Here is a 25,404-nt window from a genome sequence, read left to right on the forward strand (position 1 = left end):
TTGTTGTTCCCTGTTAGGGGTGACTTTTCACTCTGATTTTTTATACTTCTCAAGTTCTTACACTGATTCCTTCTCACTGAAGCAGCTGTTGCTTCTTCATTTTGGATTTTCTTTTGTTTAGATGATCTTTCTCCCCTACACACACACACACATACACACACACACACACTCATACAGGGGTGCTTTTTACCATATATTAGGTAATAACCTTTGGCTTTGTTGGATTGTGATCTAAGTTTTGGATAGATGCCTTGGTTATGCATATCCTTAATGTCATGATTTCCTCAGTTGCTAGTTGTTTGTATGCTGTCACAGTGGTAAGCTATGTATGTGGGCAGATTCCCTCTCTTTGATGAGAGGGAATGTAGTCCTTTGAAATCCTTTTCTTTCTCCAGTCCCATGGTCTTCTTAGTGGTGTGAATGGCTTGCCCAGTTTAATCACTGAGGCAATAGGTAGTGCTAGTGTATGTGAAACAACCTCACCCTGTATAATTGAGTCAGTAAATGTTGTAAAGGGCTGTGCAGATTGATCTCCCTGTCAATAGATGGTATTTGCTAGAAAAAACAGACTGCAGTATTGTTTTTGTGACCCTCCCTAGTCCTTCATGAGGAGCACTCAAGTGCCACAGGTGGTGGGTGATGCCATAGAACTTCCAGGTGAGTCCTTATTGTCTGCCTCAGCAGAGGGAGGTGGAGGGTGAGGGTGGACAGTGCTAAGTTGTGTGGGCTTTCCCTCAAGCTCTACAAAAGTTTATGAGGTAATTGTTTTATCAGAGCTCAGAGGTCTGCTCCCTGATTCTGGAGAAAACCACCAGCTAGTGGCTGAAGTGGCCCCACCTAGCCAGAATATTTGCCTGTGGAAACAGGGCCATCTGAGATTCACAATCTGACTTTCAAGCTCTCACACTTCCCCCTGGCCCATGTGTCTATCCCACCAGCATGTGTCTCTGTGAAACGGCAATGGGCAGGGAGCTCCCAAATTGGGCACCCTAGGTCTTCCAAAAGTCTATAGAAGAAGAATCGTGTGCCCCACTCTCTGTGGTGACCCCCACCTGGAGTATGCACCTGCTGGAGAGGGGGATCCAGTTGCCAAATTCTCAGCACAAACTGCTCTCCCGGCTGGACTGGGTGGGTGAGTGAGTGGCCACGGTTTCTGGTCAGCCCATGTGCCCAACGAACCATGTCTGGTTGCTGTGGAACCTGCCCCAGTCAATCAAGGCAGCCTTTCTGCTGGGAGGATTGGCATTCTTCCAGTTCACCCCATCTCAAAACCTCACAATACTGCACTTTAAAAGCTGCTCATAGGTACTTCCTTGCCATCCAAGTCCAACTCACAGACCTCCCCCTTGTGTCCCCAGTAATTTGCTGGAGTCCACAGGACACAGGGTCCAGCCTGCTTGTTTGACCTGCTGGCATGCTACTCTGTGAAACACTGTCAAGTAGGCAGTTCCTGAATTGGGCACCTTGGATCCACTGCAGACCCCCAAAGGGAAAAGCATGGGTCCCACTTTCTGCAGAAGCCTGAGCTTGTTGCACATGCCCACTGGGGGTTGGGCGTGGTGCTTGTCATATTCTTGGCCCAAATTGTTTTTCCAATTGCAGTAGATTTGGGAGGGGTTAGTGGGAGAGAAGCATCTGAATGGAAGAAAGCTGGTTCTCTGACCTCTCATGACACTGTCTGTGGAGGGGAGCCATACACAGAGTGTCCAAGCTCCAGGATCATGCAAGTTCTCCTCACTATGCCATGTTTGCCACCATCCCTGGGCTCATGGGGGTGGAAAAGCCTCCAAGAAACTTAGTAGCACACTGGGCACTGAATACTTATGGAAGGGAAAGAGAGATTCCCCTTACCCTTTCACTGGGCTTGGAGCTTTTCTGGGTTTGATCCTCACCGATATCTTTTTTCCTGTATCTTTTACCTTCTCTCTATCACTGTTTTCCTCAGCGAGATCTGGCAGGCTCAAGCACCTCTCTCTGTGATCTATTCCTGCTCTGCATCTCCTCTACTCTCCCCTCTATCAGAGTATCTATCATCCCTCCAGGACAGTCCAGTAAGAGATGGCTGTCTTGTCCTGCTGACCTAAATTACTTTTAATAAAAGAAAGAAAGAGTTTTTTATGACTATAAAATCTTTGTCTATTTCTTGTTTAAATACACGCACGCACACACACACACACACACACACACACACACACACATATACACACAGAATGCAGAGAGGGAGAAGCACCAGGAGAGATTTTCATTGTAATAGATGGGTTTATTTTATCTAGGAATTGAAAAAAATGATTATCAATTATGACTTTAAAACTTTTAATCAAGTAGCAAGAAATAGAAATGGTGATCAACTAAGGGATATAGAAGCAACTCAAGTTCCATTACTATAGTTCATGAGATAATTTTTGAATGACTATAAATTTTGCATGTCCATGTGTGAATGAGTACTCATAGAAATGAGTACTGAGAAGAATGATTACTGATTTTAAGTTTGTGAGCAATTTTATAATATATCATCTCTAAGCTTCAGAGTCAAAGAATACAGAATCACTGCTTCCGCACTTACGGGTTTTGTTTCATTTTAAAATCTGACATAAAAGAATAAAATGTAACACAGAAGTTGTGCTCTACTTATACATAGGACACATCATAATTGACTTATGTAGAATAGAGTGATTGCTACTGTAATTAAATGCCATGGTTAGTTTCATTTCTCATTACAGTATGTAAAAAATACCATTAGGGTAAATACTTTTACTCTTTCTTTTCTTCACCTCTACTTCCCAGTCATTCCTATGAGATTCTTACTTAATCTGGCAGTTTTAATAATGGACTTACAAAGCAGTCTTCCAATAATTAAGAACACAGATCATTTCATCAATAACTGTTGACAGCAAATATCAAGCAAAACATTCATATGTATACATATGTATACAAAATATCCTCACATTCTTCTGAATTATACTTCTGGGCATCAGTCATTATTAATCAAATATTTGCAGAGTATGGCTGAGCACTCAATATATGGTTGAAATAATATATATTGTCTCAAAGAAGCCATATACATGGCTACCCCCCTGAAAGAAAGGTATATTTTTTTAAGTATATTTTAGGAACTTTATATATTTTGTTGGCTATATGTATATATCTATGTCAATATAAAGTACAATCTCATTCTTAAAAAAAAAGATGACCAATTAATCCATTATTTTGTTTCATTCTGCTATATTTCTCCCCCTCAAACCCATAATTATTTTCCGAGTTACTCATTGCTATGCTATTCAGATACTATTACCAAGTGCTCAGAATTGCCAGAAGTGATAAATTCCAAGAATTTTTTCTATTCTCCCCATAAATCATTACATTCAGAGAAGACCAATATTTTAGCTTTCTAGTATAGTATTTAGGAACCCAGGATATGGAGTCAGATAAACCTGGTTCAAACATTTTCATTGTAATCTTTTTAAAGTAATCTTATTTAACCTTTCAACACTGCAGTTTCTTTGCCTGTTAAATGGCCTCATTAGGAGTTTTATAAGGATTATGTGCTGTAATCTGCACAGAGCACACAGTGCAATGCCAAAAATCTTCATTGTAAAACTCTCAATGGGAAGTCAGCCATGTACAGAAAGTGAATGACAAATGGTAGTTATTGTTATCATCAGCATCATTATTATTCAAAACACCCCGTTTAGCTACTCACAGCCAGACATAACATACGATTCCTCAGGAAGAACATTTCTCAAATTTTGCTTTGGACTATATGATCACCTTATACTACAGAGAAAATAAAAGAGTTCTCATTCAATGTCTAGGCTGCTCTAAAAACCTAAAGTCAGAGTCTGAGGTGAGGGAAAGTGGATTGCTAAGTAAGACACTCAAATTTGTAGAAGAGTTTCAATATCTAACCTATGTCGTTACAGTTTCAGAGAATTTGAGTCTAGCTCAGCACATAGAAATAAGAAGACAAAAGTAGGGCAGAGAAGCTCTGGATAATTTTTTATACATGTACCATCCCTGAAAAACACTACACAGGTGAATATTCATGAAAGATGCTATTTCATGTGCTTATATCTGAAATATTAACTTTCCGTCAGGAGGTTAATACCCAAACTAAAGACCCCGATCAACAGATGCCAGTCCCATCAAAATATATGGATACTTGTAAGGTACTATGTCAGCATCAATGACCTAAAATTAAAGTTTCACAAGCAGACAAAAGGAGAAAATGTAAAGTATTCCAATGTTATTAAAGTAAAGATCCAGTTTGGAGGTGTAGAGGGACCATACAAATCATTTTGTGGTACAATATGAGTAGCTGTTTAGCAATCCAGCGAATCTGGTTAGATTTCCCATGCTGGTCCCACACCAATTTATTGATATATTTCTTCAGTATATATAAAGGGGAGTTAGTAATGAACTTTTTAGACACACATATAAAATTAAAATCTGAAAAAAAATAATTATTAGACTAAGCAAACCTTTTGGAGGAAAGCAACAAGAAGAAACCGAGCCTAGCGAAGAATTTTGTGAGAGGAAAAGAGAAGATAAAGAGTAATAGTCAGGAGCCAATTCCAAAAGAACAAGCAAATACTAAGTGGGGTAGGTGCCTAGAGGTTGGTACGTTACTACCCCTTACTAAGTGGGGTAGGTGCCTACAGGTTAGTACGTTAAGTCTGTCCTGAAAGAGCTGACCATATAAGCCAACATGAAATAGATAAGGCAATAGTGGACTTAAAGGTCAAGCACCTTAAAGGCAAGGATCAAAAGATCACACTTAGGGAGAAATTTGATTGGCAGCTACTTCAGTATAATGAAAAAGAAAGCCCTGTTGCTGGGAGGGACATAATTCCAGTTACTGAGGGTTGAGTAAATAGGCTAGGAGAGAGGTTGAAGTCGGGGCTCTACCTTGAAGGCTCTCACAGTAGCCCTGGCACAGGGTAAATGAATTCTAGATAAAGACTGTGAATAATGAGTAGACCTCAGAAATGTCCCAAAGGGCAAAGTGACAAGATAGTGATGGACGGAATGACAAAGTCACAGGAGAGAGTGAGAAATCAAACACGATTTTACTTCTATGGCTTTCAGACCTGTGCAGACGCTAGTATAAGAAAGTTTCTTAGAAAAGTGTACTGGGCTGAAAGTTCCGCTTTTGTCCAGTGGCGTATCCACCACACTCTGGTAAACATAGAGTGTTAGAATATGAGAAGTAAAGTGCCTTGACAGGTAGATGAGCTCCTGGAAACACAGATAGATGAGCAGAAGAATTTAAACAAGAAATAAAATTACTTCTACAAATTTTAATATTCTAGGGATACAACACACACAAACCCAACTTCATTTTATGATAATTAAACTAATTCTAGTCTGATGGAATTTTTCTCCATTTTGATGACCAGCTCATTGCTTTGCATGTAAAGACTGCTCAGTATAATCTTTGTCTTCAATGTGAAATACTGAACTATGTGTATGTGTGCGTGTTTGTGTGTTATAAAAAAGGAAAGAATGAATCAGAAAATTAACTTTTGAAATTCGGTAAAATTTTTCTCCTAATTTTCAGCTTACCAGTTTTCCCCTTTTATGCAAGTCTATGTATTGATTAAAGTAGTTGTATTTTTCTTTCTCATCCTAAAGTGAGTTAAACAAGTTAGGTGAACTAAGCTTTTTTCAGGATCAATACTGTTTTTTTAGAACATATTGTGCATCTACAGTCTAAAAAGAAAAGTTTTCCTTTATTTATTTAGTGGAAAAATGTTCATAGGCATTCACATTTAAAAAAACATTGTGAGAGTAAATGAATATAAAAAGATATGATTATTAAGATGTTTGGATTTTGAAGGAAGAGGCAATTGTATTTTGCGCTTTGCCTTCTCTACATATTAATATTTATTTTTATCTTTCAATATATCTACTGTGGTCCAAAAAAGAAAAAGGGTGATAGGGCAGTCATGTTGATCTTTGTAAAGGCTTCTGTTTCCAGGGAATTAAAAGAAGAGTCCTTGAAAAGAATGTTCATTTCTTTCCATTATTAATGATTTTTGTAAATCAAGATAGGGGCACCCCTACAAATTACATTCCATTTCATATGCTAATTAAAATATTATTCTGTCCTTTTACAAGTATTCTGATAAAATTATGACAATTCTATTACACACAAAAATTATATATATTTAGAAATTTTACCAACATTTTTCAAGAAAGGGGAAAAATCACCCTCAAAATTAATTTTGTTTTCAGTCTTTTAATGAGCTATGTGAAGTAATAATTAGTTATATCAAAATCTATACCTTACTCTCATCCAACTATGTCACATGATGCTCAAGAAATGATATATTTTAAATAAAGCTAGTTACAACATAAAACCATAAAACTTGTGACTCAATTTAAGAGAGGTGAAAACAAAAAATAAAAAAGCAACTATCTCAACATGCCTGTTTCAGTGACATTCTAAAATGTAGCTGTGTTCTCTAAGAACCATTTTTACACCAGGCTGCCCCTTTCCACTGTTTCAGTTCTCAGTGGATTCTTGTATACAATTTTCTCCCCTTGTTTCTTCCACCCTAGGCAAGGTAAATACCTTTCAAATAGTCTTGCTGTTCTCTTAACCTTCCTACATCTCTGTCAAGTAGTGTCTTCCATCATTGAACCTGGCTAGATCCTGACTGAAACAGCGGTCAGTACCAGGAGTAGCCTCAGAAAATAGACTCTCAAGATAGTTTTCAGGTACCAAATTTTACATGTACATATTTGAGATACACATGGGTAATTTCTTTGCCAGGGATATATTTAGCACTAGTAATATGTGACATTGTGGCATCATTTTGACTTCATAAATTATGATCTTCTAACAGAAATCTCATAAATATTTCTGTATAGCCTTCCACCCACCCAAAATTCTCAACGGATCTTTTCCTTAAAGCATAAATCTTAATCTATACATCACGAAGCAGGTAGTGAATAGCTACTATTACATTTTGGAAGTACTCTATTCCCTATTTTGATGGGGTGAAAAAGCATAACATAAAGGCCAACCAGATAGAGATCCAGGTTTTAAAACTGAAAGAAGTTAAAATCCAGAAAATTGTTAAATGAAATAGCAATATGCAGAAATTGTGCACCACTGAGTGTGTGTGTATTTCTCTTCATGATTTCTACACCTAGAGATATCTTTGTCAGGTTGCATGTGTACCTGATTTATTTATTTTTTTAAACAAATGTTTTAAGTCTATAGCCTTCCCGATGATTAGACATATAGTTAAATGGGGATAGATAAAAGAGCAGAGTCCAAAGGCAAGGTTTGGAGCTGAGATAAGGAAGGTTAAGCTGCTTTGCAAGATAAGTTGGCAGCAGATGAATGTATGTTGGGAGAAGAAGGATGGGGCATGACAGCTGAGCAGGTGTGATGAGCAAGGTTTTAACCAATGGAATACCAGGAAAAATCTACTTCCCTTTGCTCAGATGCAATAATTAGCTTTATGTGTTCATAATAAGAAAGACAAGATAGGTCAAAATAAAGTGGAATAAAGTGAAGTGATGTTAAAATATACAAAATGAGAAATTATCAAGCTAAAGACAAATCTTAAAATATAAATGCTTATTTACATATGATATTTGTAATTGTTATTCTGTTTAATTTAAATCATAGTAGGGACATAAGTAGAGAAAAAGAACATTTTCAAAGAAAAATGTAGATGCAATTGAAAATTGTATATGCATTTAATGTACATACATATAAATAGATATGTACATAAAATGTATATATATAAAAATTCACCCTCTTCCAAATGTACTGAAAACTATGAAAATCTTTATTAAAGTTTTTTCAGGGTCAGGATACCAAAGAGGAGATGATATAGCAAATCACATAGCATCATTTCTTTTAAAATGTCTCCTTCTAACCCAAATTGCACTCATCATGGCAGCCTCTTAATTCTCTCTCCCATCTCTGTCTGCCCTTCCCACTCAACTTTACTCATTGGCTTGCTCTTTCTTTCAGATTTACTTGTTACTTCTATGTCTTTCCCTTTATTTTTATTCTATCTTTTCTCACATATAGAAACATAATCTCTGTAGCTACTCAAATTTTGTTTGAGCATCCCACAATGCTGCCCAGTGAAATAAAAACATAGTAGCTGAGGAGAACAAACATCACCCTCCTTCAAAAATGATGTTCTGGTTTGCTACTGCTGTGTAATTAACTGCCCCAAAACTTAGTGGATTAAAACAATAATCAATTATACAGTGTGTGAACCAATATTTCAGACACATTATGGGTGGGTGATTCTTTGGCTTCATGTGTTGTCAACTGGAGGTTACTCAGTGGTATTTCAGCTAGCGGTTGGTCCAGTCTCCAGAGTGTGGCAAGTATTTGACTACATATATATGGTTCCTTAGCAGCAGTGACTGAAAGGCTTGGCTGAGCTAAGATCCTCTTCCTCTTAGGGCCTCTCCTTTTGTTCCGTCTAGCTGAGTAATCAACTCCTTACCTGGGTCCAAGGCCAAGTGTTTAGAGAGTTTCAAGAGGAAGCTACAAGGTCTCTTATGACTTCCCTGCAAAAATCCAAAAAATTCACTTCCACTTTATTCTATTGGTCAAACAAGTCACTAATGTCAACATAATTCAAGACAAAATAAATTGGACTCCATCTCCCAATGAGAGGAATAGAAAGAAAAATACTTAAATTACCACAGAAAGTAAAGAAAAATGGGTGGAAAACTCACACTTTACTATGTCGTGTCCCTTGTACACAATAAAATATCTGAATTTGTGATCCATAAAGCAAGAAAACTTACATAGTATGCCTCACACATCATGGTGGATGAATGGAGGAGACTAGAAAGTGAATAAAGTGTTACTTTCCAATATGAATCAAATTATTTGTGTATTAAATAAAGTATAGCAGAAAGATGGATAAGTATAAATGGCTTTACAAAATGTTAAGAACTGAAATTTATAAAAAGGCAATAGAAATATGACGTTTCTTTCCTTAGATTAGCACATTGTCTGATAGAAATAAAATGTGAGCACCATATAAATTAAAAATTTTGTAGTAGCCACATTAAAATTAGAAAAAAAGTGAAATTAATTTAAATAATGTATTTTATTTAACTCAATATATCTAAGAATATCTGTTCAATGTAAATAAATTATAAATGAAATGTTTTACCTTTAATCATTCAAAGTCTTTGAAATCCATAGTATATTTTACACTTACAACACTCTGGATTCAGACTCACCATAATTAAAGTGCTCATTAGCCACCTGTGGTTAGTGATTACCTTATTGGTAATAAGCTCTTGACTCTTGCTACTCAAAGGTGTCCTTAAAGCAGAAACTTTGACATCATCTACAATCTCGTTAGAAATTCAAAATCTGCATTTTAATATGATTTCCAGGTGACGCTAAAGTTTTAGAAGCATCTATGGTTGCCCACGCTTCTTTTTCTACTTGGAATGAGCATCTCTCTCTGTATTAGTCTGCTAGGACTGCCATAACAAAATGCCACAGGCTAGGTGGCTCAAACAACAGAAATTTATTTCCTCACTGTTCTGGAGTCCACAAATCCAAGATAAAGGTTTCAGCCAGTTTGGATTCTCCTGAGGCCTCTCTCCTTGACTTGCAGATGACTGTTTTCTTGCGATTTCTTTTCTCTGCAAATACATATCTTTGGTGTCTGTTTGTGTGTCCAAATGTCCTTTTCTTACAAGGACACCAGTCAGATTGGATTAGAGCCCACCCATGTGACCTTATTTAACATTAATTACCTCTTTAAATGCCCTATCTCCAAATACTTCACATTCAGAGGTTGTGGGCAATATTTTAACATGTGAATTTTGGAGAAATGCAATTTCGTCTGTAATGTCCTCGTAGTCACCTTCTCAGCTCTGGGCATCGCATTACTTTTCTGATCCTGCCCAGGCTGTGCTATGTGCCTTTCCCATAAGACCAAGCTTATATCACTATCACTACATTCTATATTGCTTTATAATCTTATGCTACAATTTTACCTCTTCTACCAAACTCTGCAACTTGAGGAAAGTGCTGGTTTTTTTTTAACAGCATCCTCAGAACATATCACAATGCCTGACATATGAAATAAAAATAGTACAAACACAGTTAAATGAATGAATAAATTTAATAATATTCAATGAAGTTTAAAATAATATTAGGTCACTGTGAAGAAAATTATTTTTGGTATCTGATCTCATCTCAACTTCCCTGAGATGCTAGACGGAATGAGGAAAACATCTCATCTTCTCAGGAAAAAATCTTCAAATCTATATTTATCTGAATAAATCCTTTTGTGTTTGCTATTTGCTTTTGAAAAGAGGTCCCCTTTCTTATCTAAACCAAAATACTCTATGTCATGGATCTAATCCCTCCCACCCTCCCAGGATTGAATTTCTTTATTTCTTCCCCTCCTTTCTTCTTTCTCTATCATAAAATATTCAAGTATCTTATATCTTTGGAGGAGAAAAAATCCCTTCTAGGCTAGATCTAATCATGCTAACCTTCCAGTTATCCTTCTTAGACAAATATCTTAAAAGAAGAATCTATATTCATGACCTCAAATTCTCATCTATTTTTCACAATTCAATGAGGTAAGAAGTCTCCTACTTTAAAATTTTATTCTTATTTCTGACATGTCATTAAATCAAATGAACAATTTTAAAACTCACTTAAATTTCAGCAACATTTAATCCTGCTAATAAATTCTGCATTATTGACCACCCCAGCTCCTGTATTAGTGGCAATAAACTCTTTTGGATTTCCTCCTATTTCTATGCTCTTTTACCACCACTTGACAAGTTCTTCTATCCATCATCTGCACATGTGTGATCTTACTGTTTTCCATGCTACATGTTATTTCTAGGAAATTTTATTAACTCTCCTATATCTACTTATTACCTATATTTTTATTTTAGACACATAACTAAAAGATATATTATTTTTATTGATATATATTTGTATGTATTTAGGGGGTACATGTGATATTTTGACACATGCATATGTTGTAATGATCAAATCAGGGTAATTAAGATAGCCATCACATCAAACATCTATCATTTCTTTGTGTTGGGAACATTTTAATCAATTTCCAGTTATTTTTAAATAGACAATAAATTAATATTAAGTATAATCATCTTATTGTGCTACCAAACACTAAACTTATTCCTTCTATTGAACCGTATTCTTTTTTTTTCTTTTTTTTTTTTTTTTAGTTTTTTTTTTTTTTATTTTGGCATATTATGGGGGTACAGATTTTAAGGTTTCAATAAATGCCCATTTCCCCCCTCCCCCCAAAAGTCTGAGTCTCCTTCATGACCATCCCCCAGATGGTGCACATCTCACTCATTATGTATTGAACCATATTCTTATACTCATTAACAAATGCCTCTTGTATCTCCTTCCCTTTCCTTTCCCAACTTCTAGAATGATCATTCTACTATCTACCTCCATAATATCAACTTATATGTATTCGAAGTACTTCTATTTCATGATTTCTAATTGTATTCCATTGCAGTCAGAAAAAAAAAAATGCTTGATCTATTTAAATTCTTTTAAATTTGTTGAGATTTGTGACCTAACATGTGGCCTATTCCACAGAATGTGCCATGTGCTGATAAAAGGAATGTGTATTCTGCAGCTATAAGAATATATATGTTCTATAGAGTGTTCAATAAATGCCTGTTAATTCTCTTTGTCCTAAAGTGCATTTTACAGCCAATATTTCTTTGTTGATTTTCTCTCTAGATGATCATTTCAATGATAAGAGTGAGGTGTAAAAGTCCCTAGATATTGTTATATTGAAATCTATCTCATCCTTTAGATCAAATATTAATAACACTTGCTTTATATATCTGGATGCTTCAGTGTTACATGTATATAAATTTATAATTTTTATATCCTCTTGCTAGATTTGTCCTGTTATAAAAAGTCCTTCTTTATCTCTTCCTACAGTTTTGAACATTTTGTAATTAAAATGACCTTCTTTCTCTCATTTTATAGTTTTAGACTTCAAGTCTGTTTTATGTAAGTATAGCTGCTCCTGCTCACCTGTGGCTTCCATTTGGGAGAAATATAATTTTCCATTCTTTCACTTTTAGTCTGTCTCTTTACAAGTGAAGTGAGTTTCCTGTAGCAGCATATATTTGGATCATTTGTTTTAAAATTCATTTTTTTAAATTCATTCAGTAAGTTTATATATATTAAGTGAACAATTTAATCTGTTTACATTTAAGGTTTTCATTGATAGGTGAGGACCTTTTCCTATAATTTCATTAATTTTTTTCTGGGTTTTTAAATTCTTTGTTCCTTTCTTCCTCTTTTATTGTTTTTCATTGCAGTTTGGTGCTTTTCTCTAGTGATAAGGTTTGATTCTTTTCTCTTCTCTGTGTATCTGCTTTACCAGTGAGTTTTATACTTTTGTGTGTTTTCATGATGGAATTTATCATTTTTTCACTTCCAGATGCTGGGTTTCCTTGAGTGTAGTGGTGGGTGACTAATCTCCTCAGTTTTTATTTCTCTGAGATAAAAGATATTTTCACTTGTATATCCCACAGAACCCTTAAGTATACACATAATTTAACTCTATTTTCTTTCCATCTTCTCTTCAGTTGTACCTATGATTTCTGTGTATTCTCTAGATCATCAAATACTATATATTCACTCAATTGCCATGTCAGAATCCTAGCAGTATTGTTTGCTTCTGCTCCTTTTCTTTACCCTCCAAATCTTACCAGTGGTCTTCATGATATATGTTATTATATGGCAAAGGTGAAAGGATTTTACAGGTATAAATTTTTGTTTTTAATCAGCTTACTATAAAATAATAAAAAGGAGATTATTCTGGATAGGCCTGAGCTAATCAGGTGCCCTTTAAAAAAACAGACATTCTCTTGGCATCCAGGAAGAAGCAAGCAGATATGTTGTAAACTTCAATGGAGAGGGCCAGCCTCTAGGAACCAATGGCCTCAGTACTACATCTGTGAGGAACTCAATTTTCCAACAACCTGAAAGAGCTTGGAAGAAGAGCTCTAACTCCAGGATCACAGCCTGGCCAACAATAGGATTTCAGCCTTGTGGGACTCTGAACAGAGGAGCTAGCTAAGCAATGCCTGAACTCCTGACTATGGAAAATATGAGCTAATAGATGCATGTTGTGTAAGCAGCTAAGTTATTTAACTCTTTTTTTTTTTTTTTTTAAGTATTTCAATGAGGTCACACGATCAGAATAAAATTTTTAGCATGGCTTATAAGGTTCTCAATGAAGTGGGCTTTGCCCCTCCTCCAGCCTTTTCTCTTACTAGCTTCTCTCTTGCTATATTAGAACTAGTTATTTAAGGCTTCTTTCAAATTTTCATACAAGTCAGTCTCTCTCTTACCTTGAAGTTTTTTACATTCATCTCATCAACTATACCATCTACTGCTACCACTCTGCTAAAAGCCACAGTTATCTTTTCCCTGAATTGCTGTAATAACCTCCTCACTGATCTTCCTGCCCTTGCCCCTTTCCCTCCCAGCATAACTTATGGCTGACAGAGAAGTTAGACTAAAATTATTCAAACACAAGTCAGATAAAGATTCTACTATGCTCAGAACTTCACAAAATGCCCTAGCTCTCTTTGGTCTATTACTTTAGTAAAAACCAAAGTCTTCAAAATGGCTTCAAAGGCCATGTGCAGTCTGACTCTGCATGATCTCTCTAACTCAACTTCCTTCTGCCTCCCACTAACTCACTTGGCTCCAGTCTGGCTCATTTTTGTGTTGCTTTTCTCACTATAGCTTCTTCTACCTGAGAGCTTGGCTGTACTTTCTGCCTGAAATGCTCTTCCTCCAGACAGATATAAGGCTTATACCCTCACTTATTTCTGGTCACTCAAATGGTGCCTTATCAGTGTGTCTTTCTTTGGTCATGCTATTTAAAATAACCACTTTCTTGTCACTTCTTAAACCCTTCTTTCATTTATAATTTTCTCTGTAGCATTTACCATGGTCTTTCATTTCCACATGTGCATAAATGTCTGTACATGTCTGCTGAGTATGATATAAATTCCCATGGGGACATGCATTCATGTCCTCTTCACTGCTGTATTTCCAGAGCCTATCACAGTGACTGGTCCAATATGGAAAATGAATAAATACTTTCACAATAATTCATTTTTTAAAAGATGTTCGTTTTTCAGAGATACAATCCTTTGCTTTTTCCCTTCCCCCACCAAATCCCTAACAAGCACATCCATTTATATTATTCCTAATTAGTCCTTATGTATCCCCCTCATTCTTAAAAGAGGTATATCTCTCCATAAAACATTTTCATAGACCCTGGTAGGTAGCCCCAAAACAGTAACATTTATATATAATGACTACTGCTATGAATACAATTTTACTTTCAATTGCTAAGCATACACTTCTAAATATAGGTGACCTCTATTATTCATTAATTTGTCCTTTGTGACTAATACAGTACCTGAAACACAGTAGGTGCTATATGGGTATTTGTTATAAGTAGTAAGGCTTATATCCTATAGAATGCATATGCCAACCAAATGAATATGTCTTCCTTCCTTCAACACCTATCTTCACTCTGCTTTGCCTGGCAGAATGTCAAGCTTATAACTAGTACTCTATGCATATTTGCTGATTAATTTGAAGATCATTCAAGTATATTTCTTTGCATAAAGGTAGGGAGTTAGAGGTATCATCCTGTTTTGCAAAACTAAATACTTTAACATATTTATTACTGGGGAGCAAATGGGAAGTATCTGACTGCCTCAAGTGCAACAATAACACTTGAGAATCAGAAATTGAGCACTAGAGGAAAATGGCCCAATTAACATTGAAGTAATGAGGTAGAGCTATAGACTTCAACCAGAGGTTCAGACAGATAGACACCTCTATGACCAGAAAACTCTCCCTCCAGTTGTCACTTGTGGAACATAAGGTCTCTATAACATCTGAGTACAAAAATTAAAACTGAATGAATAAATCATGCTTTTAGTAGTATTTCTGTATAAAATGGATGCTGTCCAAAGTCAAAAATAGTTTAATTTAAAATTTTAAAGTGAGGGGTTGTGTTAAGGAATATATTTATAAATAAAATTGTTCGATGGATTTTAAAATTATGAATCATAACCTTAGAGTAATATAGTTTTCTTTCAAAATGATTTTTAACTTTTTGCTTTTGAGAGTATTTTTAAAAACAAATGATTAAATGACTGTTTTTCACCCGGAGGTTTTAGCAACAATTGTCACTGCACTAAAAAAAAAAATATGATATCTTTACCTGTAAATATTTTACCACACATGCTGCCTTTATTAGTAAAGCAATGAAGCAGGGTTCCTGGACAGAAGTTAGTTCTTGCCTCTACTACCAACCTCTGTCATAAATCTCTGCATTAAAATCTATCATTGAGCAGAAGAAAGACTTTTATGCTGCTTAAATTCTTCATTGTGAATCTCTTCAGACCCCATCAGCATTATATAAACCTTGTAATAATTTAAATAAACCATTTAACCCTTTATTATTTCATAAACCATTTAAATAATTTAATCCTTCCATTTGTACTGTTCTTCATACTTTTTATCCCAATGTTTAACATATACAACCAAGAAAAAACAAATGGCCTTAATAGGTATATGAATACAAGGAATAATATATCACTTCACAGAAAAATATTTTTAAAATGAGGAGATTGATAGACACTTATGCTTAATATACACATTACAGTGGTACAAACTTGCCCGTAATATATTATGCACTCATATTTAGCTGAACATTATTTTCCAGCATCCTTTAATAGCTTCATTTTGTGGAAGAGGATTTATTTATTCCAATGCTGTCAGTTTTATAATAGTTCTTGGTGTGTCATTTAGAGGCATCCATCCAACATAATGATAGATTATGAAAAAAGAGGGCATGAGAATAAAATAAATAGCTACAATAAGAGAAAGTAGATGTCGCAAATTTCCCTTCTTAATTCTTAGTCATAGTTAAAACTTCATTTCTATGTAAAAATGTGTCCTTCTGTCATGAGGTTCTACAAATGAAAGGGTCATAGTGAACCTGTAAGTATTTAATTTGTCCTTCTGCCCTAATGATGGACATCTGAGGAGCACTGCCATTAGGGTGGAAAGCAAGATTGTGGTACTGGATAATAAAACCAGACTACTTAGACGGGGAAATGAGTAATTTGGTGTATGTTTTTATTTTTCTGTACACCTACCCAATTATACTGTCCCTTCTACAATTGATGAGAGTCTGAGTTTTCTACCTAATCAGTATTAATAATTGAGTTGTTGTTTAGCACATAATATACAATAAACTTGAACCCTGTCACCCCAACTGAGATAGGAAAATGATCAGTGTGAGGACACTGAAAGCAAATCTACTAAGGGTTACAGAGATGAAAGATCAAGGGTGAGTGATGTGAATCTATCAATATCACGACTGTGTTGTTCCTTTGGAGATTGTTATTTTAAGGCAAATTAGAACCTCACTTGGAATGAAACTATACAGCCCCTTTTTATAATAAAATGTTTTCATTCATACAACTCAAGGGAAAATTGATTTATATTTTGACTTTGGAAGAGCTTGAGGCCCTAGGTCAAAAGAACAGTCTCCATTAATGTTAGGTACTTTATAGGCCTCATTACTAATATTTAATCCTTGCTTAAAATTATGGTATTTCCTTATTACCTGAAATTGTGATTTATAAATGATAGCAGTGTAAAAGTGTCACTAATTCATAATTTTAGGAAGTATAGCTCCTAGAAATTTTCTCTAATATGTTTTATAAAAGGGGAAAACCTCAAGCCCTTTAATTAATAACCTGCCCTAGAAAGCCATCTTTCTAGAAGAGTCTGAAAAGACTTAAGGATAGCCAATAATAGCCTGACATCCCCTTTTATTTCAAAAGGAATCATTTGCTATTAATAATGGTAAGCAGGTTTTCAGGATATTTTATGGGTGCATCATTCCTTTAACTTGTCAGTTGGTTTTATGTTGTAAAGAAGAGGGTGATGGGGTGAACCAAGCTTGCAGGCATATATAACATTGTGGAAGGTGAAAAATCTATGTATGATACCTCATCAGACAAGCCATTTCATTTTGTCATTGAAATACAGCAAAGTCATTGCTATCTGAGGAATTATTGCAAAGTTATCATTTGTCATCTTAGGTTTTGTGAAACTATTTTCCATATAAATGTTAATGTCAGTTTATATAATCACATAATTGAAGAATAATTTAGATACAAATATTTAAAATATTTTATTTTTTAAAAATAAAATGTATACCTAAATTTGAACTATATCTACAAAACTTTAAATATAATGGTTAAATTTTTTATTACTTGACATTATTGCTGGCTGATGAAAATTATTAAGAGTTACACTCTACATATTCTTTACTTTCCTTACTTCAATCTCTAGCCCCATCCCACCCCTCACTGTATTCAAAACTTCTCTACAGAAAATAAAGCTCTAATGCAAAATATTTTATATACATAGTCAAATAATCTAATGATAATATTTCTTACATTCAGGAAAAAAGATAATATGCCATGTTCTGTGTTAAATATATTTTTTAAGTATTCTCTTTCAACCATAACAGCCCTACAAGTAAACTAATTATCTTTTAAACGTCTATTGGAGAAATGGAGAGAGATGATTTGCTCAGCTAGGGTATAGGCTAAATTGCTGTGAAAGAGTGAACCAAAATGTTCAAACAAAATTGAAGTCTATTTCTCCTTTATTTCACATGCAAGACCTAGGTGGGAGGTGTTTAAAGTTCAGTAGATGGCTCAGATTCACAAAATCCTCTAGAGAATCACAGTTTTCTTCAATTGCATTTATCTGCGATCTCCTAGTGTTTCTTCTATTTGCATGGCTGAAGCTAGCTCACCAACACCATATCTGTATTCTAGCCCTAGGAAATGAGAAATAATGAGAAAAGGGCAAGGAGTAAAGAAAGTGACCTAAAATTTTCATATTCCCTATTTGCCAGGGGAATCTGAAAAAAGTAGTCTCCAGCTTGCTCCCTGCTAAAATTTGGTTAGGCAGGAAAGATTCTATTACTAGAAAGAGAAAGGGACAATGGATACTGGTGGGGGGGATTTTTCAGTCTCTTCCAAAAAAAGAAAGAGTGTGAGATATTACAAAATATATATTTTGGGGTTTGTCCACAGTTCCCGGCTCACAGCTCCTATAACCCTTGTAATTTCCTAAGTGACTAGATCAATAGGAGGATCTTTTGCTCTAATGTTTGGTCTCTGCCCTCATTCCTAAGACAGAAGTCCCACCTACCTTGGAATTTCCTGGGTGATAGGAGCTTCTTTTGTTCTGATGAGGTGGTTCTTGGTGGGTTCCTGGATAAGGGCTGGTATCCAGAAAAAACAAGCTATAATTGTAAGCTTAGAGTTTATAGCTCCCTCCCCCAATCTTTGGAGAGAGGAAAGGGACTGGAAATGAAGTTAATAATTGATCGTGCCTACATGATGAAGCTTCCATATAAATCCCTGAATTATGGGATTTGAAGCACTTCTGAGTGGGGAATACACCCATGTGCTGAGAGGGTGGCACAGCCCAACTTCACAGTATGGAAAGCACTCAGGACCCTTCCAGATTTGCTCTACATATCATTTCACCAGTCTGTTCATCTGTATCCTTTATTATAACTTTTATTAATAAACCAGTAAGTTAAGTGCAAGTAAAGTATTTCCCCGAGTTCTGGGAAGTGCTTTAGCAAATTAACTGAACTCAAGTCATGGGAACCTCAATTGATAGCCAGTAGGTCAGAAGCACAAGTCACAACCTATGCTTGTGACTGGCACTGGAAGTGGGGGGCAGTCTTGTGGGGCTGAGTCCTCAATATATGAAGTCTGACACTATCTCCAGGTAAATAGTGTCAGAATTGAATTTAATTAAAGGACATCTTGGCTAGAGTCTACTGGAGAATTGCTAGTTGTGTGGAAAAACAACCTCCACACATCTGAGGTCACAGAAATATTCTCTGTTGACTCCTTAAGAGAAGGAGAAAACACTGGGCTGGCCTATTTCCTCTGAAACACAGTGTCCCTCAATATACAAACCAAACTGCAAAACAATAATTATATCAAACATTTGTAAAATACTAACTATGTGCTGCACACTGTTCTAAATATTTTGCATGCATATTCATTTAATTCTCACAACAACCCTATGGTGTGAGTACTATTGTTGACACCTTACACATGATGGAATTGAAGCAGAAACTCAGTGACTTATGCAAATGTACACATTAGCAAATTGGACTTTGAATTCTAAAACAAGCTGTCGGGCTCTGGGATCTATTCTCTTCAGTATTCTGTTCTGCTCTTTCTCCTTGTCTCCAATTTTCCCTAAATAGAAGGGCTTTTTCATAATTTGATCATCTCTCTGTGCTTGACTATACTGTGATTCAAGTTAACAGTAGTTTTGTTAGAAAAAGTGGAAGAAGTGAGACTTTAAATCTTAATGTTTTTTTTTCTTTTTATATAATGGTAGAAATAGTAAGAAATGAGGGTTATCTCATCTAGATCTACATGGCACTATACCATATTAAACTCCAGTAGCTACCATAATGTGATATTTCTGCATCATTTGATTTCAAAATTCAGTGTGATTTGTCTCAGCTTAGAAAATCACCATTCACAACATATCTGTTATGACAGACTCTGCTTATCAACAGTATAAACACTTCTAGGTCCTTAGATTTTTTTTTCCCCCTTCAAACAGACACACTTCTATAGACTCCAAATGGAACATAAGCATGTAATAATTTGGGATATCTTCAAAAGCCCTGAATATTTAACATTGTGCCAATAGACCTCATGTGATTCTATCTTGATCACCAACTGTGCCTAACTTGTGCAGTTCTGAGAGATTCTTGTTTCTATTTCAAAGTAGAAGACACCTATAAAGCATTACCTGTAATGCTTTTTTTACCTTTCACTTTCTATTTCAAAGTAAAAGACACCTATGAAGCACCTATATAGCATTACCCTGAATAGGGACACTAGTGATAGACGGGCACTGGTATCAGTGTCTGTATCACACAAGGAATATTAATGGACCTCCATATATATTGCTCATATCTGTCAGTCCAGCAGGGAGAGCCTAACCACACAAGGAAGAAAATGGTGACCCTTTAGCATTTCAGCACTGGGTTCGAATCATTAGGAAGCAAATGGAGAATATAAGCCAATGACTTGCTTTCAGTGTTACTACCATGCACCATGACTGTGGTTCTGTGCCTGCCAAAATACATGGCACTCTGTTAATTTACTCAGAGACCCTATCTACAAGTACCAGTTTAATGCAAAGTCCATGGAAACTAAAAATTATGATTTTTCTGATTATTTGTAATATTAATTTTTCCACATCATGCATCATTCAGAGTCTGAATTAGCTAGTTAAATAAATCATTTAATACATATTACTAACAAAAACTAGTGTAAGGTGGTTCTTTATTCATTAATGAGTCTCCAAAAATAAAATGTAAGGCTTGAATTTCTATGCCCAGAGGTGATTTTTTAAAGCATTATTAAGCCATTATAAGATCTCTAAATTACCCAGACCCCACTGCATGAAGGAACATTTTTCAACTAGATATCTTTTAGTTCTAGCTGCCTTTTTTTCTCAGTTATTTGCACTCACAATAGCCCTAAATTGTTTTGTATTAAAATGCTAAACTTGGTTTCTACTCAACACTGCTTTAGAAATAAAATGTCTTTCACAAATGTGAGGCAAAAATAAGTCCTAGAAATCTCAAACAGTGTACAAATATTTTCTCTTGTTTAAGGGAGATACTCCCCAAAGTGACAGCTGTAAATAGATACACATTCTAAGCATGAATATTTTTGTCTCCCACTTACAAGTAATTTCTTCCCATAGGAGAGATGTAGGAGGGTTTTTATATCTCTTCAATCTTAATTATTTTTTCTAACATTTGACCTAAAGTGCATGAACAAATTAAAGCCACAGAAATTTCTGTGATTTTTTAAAATTTTTTTTAAGTTTAATTTTATCAGAATCTATCCCTGTAAAAATTATAAAATAAATGCAAGTCTCTGCTCTCTCACTCCCCACACCCCACCATCCTCTCCTCTCCCTCTCTCAATCAATAGTAATTGACCCACATGCGTCTTAGGAACCAAATATCCTTTTATAATGGTCTTTTAGTGCTTTCTTTAAGAATATCATTTACAAACAAGGTTAATCTAACATCAGCTGATGTTCAGGTCAGTATACTTAGGGATATCTGTGTCTTTGAAACATTCTTAGAATCTTATAACAAAAATCATTATTGTGAAAATATAATTGAAACATAAAAAATTGGAAAACTTGATCAAACAACATTTTAAGAGTGGAGTATTTCGTTATTCAAGAAAGAATGTTGGAAAGAGATCACAAAGTTAGATTAAGAACCAGTTAATAACCTCAGAGAAATAGAAACATAAATTGTAGCCATTTTCTTCTACCATACAAAAATCATTTGAATCTCCTCCAGGCAAAAATGAACAACTGAATAATATTGGGCCCCTAACCAATAGTAAAAATAGCAAGTTAAACAAGCTAAATTTTGCTGGACAATTAAACAATCTTTGAATAAATCCATCGGGCAATGCTCTACAGTGACATTGAATAGATTACACAGGCATCTTCTTCCTTGTTTCCTTGTTTTGGGTACTTTTTCTTAACATTATAATTCTTTAATTTATTGATAATGGTCCACTTCTATTACAATGAAGCTTTATTAGTATAACAACAGACTCTTTTAAAATATATTAATATATTTTGTCTTCATTAGATACAAATAAAGGTAAAATTTCTAGATTAAACTAATATAATTTCTTAAAAAGTGAGTATTGATGATACAGACAAGATATATAACCTTTCCACAATCAGCAAGATAATATTTATTTCAGGATTTCTAAGATGATTGTGATTTCATGTAATTTTTTTTTAAGTAAAAATCACTTTTTTAACATTAAGTTAGACACATCACATTTAACATCTTTGTCACTTTTTATAAAGAAATTAGCACAAAGAAAATATATACTTTATAAAATATATTCTGTTTATTTGTTCATTAAGATTACCTAATTGTTATGTAAGGTTGTTTCCTTAGGCAAAAACTATTTATGAAACATTTATTATGTGCAGGGTGGTAAGAGAAGGATGAAAATATAAACACTATTCAAACTAAAAAAATTACTATATAGATAATACATAAAAAATTTAGTCATGATATATTTTATTTAAGACTGTGAATAGTATTCTAACAGAGCTGTAAAAAAAGTGTAGGAATCTAAACAGTTACAAGTTACTCACAGTATAACACTAGGTTGGGGCAAAAGTAATTGTGGTTTCTGACCTTGCATTTTAAATCATTATAACTAGGCCCAAACACATCTTTATTAATCAGAATAGGAGCTATTACATTCAAGACAATTTTGCCAATGAGAAATAAGTTTTTTATTCCTGTAGGGTAAAATTCTGTGCTTTGGGATTTGACGAACTCTTGGAAAGCATCTTCTGTATCCTATTGGTTGTGGAAGCATTTTCCCTGCAAAAAGTTGTCAAGATGCTCGAAGGAAGTGGTAGTTGGTTGATAAAAGATCAGGTGAATATGGTGGATGAAGCACTGGTTGTGCGATATGCGGTTAGGTGTTGTTATGGAGAAGAATCGGGCCCTTTCTGTTGACCAATGCCAGCTGAAGGCGTTACAGTTTTCGGTGAATCTCCTCTTCTTGCTGAGCATACTTCTCAGTTGTAATCATTTGCTGAGAATCAGAAAGCTGTAGTGGATCAGACCAGCAGCAAGACCACCAAACAGTGACTATGACTTTTTTTGTGGTGCAAGTTTGGCTTTGGGAAGTGCTTTTGAGCTTCCTCTTGGTCCAGCCACTGAGCTGGTTGTCACCTGTTGCCATATAAAATCCACTTTTCATCACACATCACAATCTGATCGAGAAATTATTTCTTGTTGCATACAAGAAGAGAAAACAATACTTCCACGATTTTTTCAACTTTTGGCCAGCTCATGAGGCACCCACTTATGGAGCTTTTCCACCTTTCCATTTGGTTTCAAATTTCAAATGACTGTAGGATGGTCCACACTGAGTTATTTGACAACTTCTTGTGTAGTTGTAAAGAGGATCGGCTTTGATGGTTGCTCTCAATTGATCGTTGTCAACTTCCGATGGCCAGCCACTGTACTTCTCATCTTCAAGTTTCTTGTCACCTTTGCATACTTCTGGAACCACCACTGCACTGTGCATCCATTAGCAGTTCTTGGGCCAAATGTGTTGTTGATGGTGCAAGTTGTCTCTGTTGCTTTACAACCCATTTTGACTCAAATAAGAAAATCGCTTAAATTTCATTTTGTCTAATATCATTTCCATAGTCCCAAATAAACATAAACAGCAAGTAATAAGTCATTACAAAAAAATAACCAAGAAAGGCTCATTAAAATGATGTATAACATAATCACATTTATTTAAGAATGTATTCCAATATCAAATGGCAAATTTCAAGAATGCTAAAACCCTAATTACTTTTGCACCAACCTAATATTTTTTGATAAAGGGGTATACTTTTTTCCATTGTAGATTGACTTCATAATATACCACTATGTACAAAAATATTAAATTTTTAATATTAATTGTTGATTATCAATAATCAAGATATTAAAATAGAACTTTGATGAAGAGGTAAATATTCAAATATAATATGAACACAACAGAGAAGAAATCCCTTCCTTTTTAATAAATTTACAGTTGCAGAATAGTGAAATGTTAATAGAGGGCAGCATTCTCATTTAATGATGTGACAAGTCATGAAACATATAGAAGTGGACTGATTAAATATTTACAATCAATGAGTGACAAATGATTACACAAATATACACAAATATGTATATAACATATTATATACAAATAATCTATTACTTTAATTTTGTTCATATTTAAATGAGGCAAGCTATTCTCTATGGAGACATAAAACGAGTGAAATAATGCTTGCTAGATATTCTTTTATAGGATTATTAAAATATTCCATAATTTATAATATTCATTGGAAATATATTCATCCCTACATCTGGCAGTTAACACGAGGTATAGTGTTTTCATAATTTATATATCTGAATATTTTAATGGTATATAAGGAACTATTGTGGTCTTAGATAATTAGAAATCTAATCTAAAAGTACTCAGATGTAAGGTGTAAGGTATATTACATTATAATATTACATAGTAATATTTAACTTATGGCAGTGGATTTCAACCAGGGAAAAAAACCCTGCTTTTTTGCCCAAGGGATTTTTGCTATGTCTGAGACATTGAAATTGTCATAATGGTGGGTCGGTGGGGCAGCTCTTAGCAACTAGTGAGTAGAAGGCATGATGCTGAAAAACATCTTACAACGCCAAGGGCATTACCCCCAACACCAAAAAGAATTGTCTGGCCCAGAATATGAATAGTGCCAAGGCTGAGAAAGCTTGGCTTACAGTGTTGGTTCAAAATGTAAGCTGTAAAAACCAAATTTACTTAATTTAATGCACGTATATGGTTATATCTTGATGAGTGGCAAACAGATTGTAAAGATTAAATAACAATTTTTATGCATAAGAATTTGCCTTAATTCATTTGACAGATTTTTTTAGTGTGTACATAGAATATGGTGACTGATAATGTTCATTCTGTGTTTATGTAAAAGCTAAGATCCAGCAAAAACAGTCTCCTACTCATTCTCTGTGAGTATATATAAATACTTTCTTAAATGTTTTTTAAAATGAGAATTTCTCTATAGCTATCAACTAGAAGAATTTTATTAACCAATCCTTAGCACAAAAATAAAATCAGTATCAAAGGACAAAATAAATATAGAACTATAATAGGAAGAGTTCTGCTTTGTCAGATGGTAACTTCCAACTTTCTATCAGTTATGAATCTTGCAAGGGACTATAAACCTCATAATGCAGAACACGGAATTCTGAAACTTTTAGGTCAGAATTTCCTTAGTGCTTTTAGATCCATGTCTAATTTTCTTTTCCTTAAAGGAAATCTCAGATGTGTCATGCAGTTTCATCTTTCTTCATTCATATTTCATACTTTCCATGTACACATTTCCTATCTTTTAGAAGAGAGTTACAAGACAATATAGAAGAAATTTAGTTTACTCTCCCCCAAGACAATAATAACCAATGGGTGCAAATAGATCTATAGCCAACAGAAATATGTTACATTATTTTTGGGTTAGTGTTGATTATGCAAAATATTGTGGGTTTTTTTTCTGGATTTTCAAGAAGTATTTTAAAATATGTATTCAGCAATCCTTTGATGATGGTCATAAAGGATAATATAAGAGAATGATGATATCAGAGA

This window comes from Microcebus murinus, chromosome 10 (assembly GCF_040939455.1).
Source record: "Microcebus murinus isolate Inina chromosome 10, M.murinus_Inina_mat1.0, whole genome shotgun sequence".
NCBI classification, from domain to species: domain Eukaryota; kingdom Metazoa; phylum Chordata; class Mammalia; order Primates; family Cheirogaleidae; genus Microcebus; species Microcebus murinus.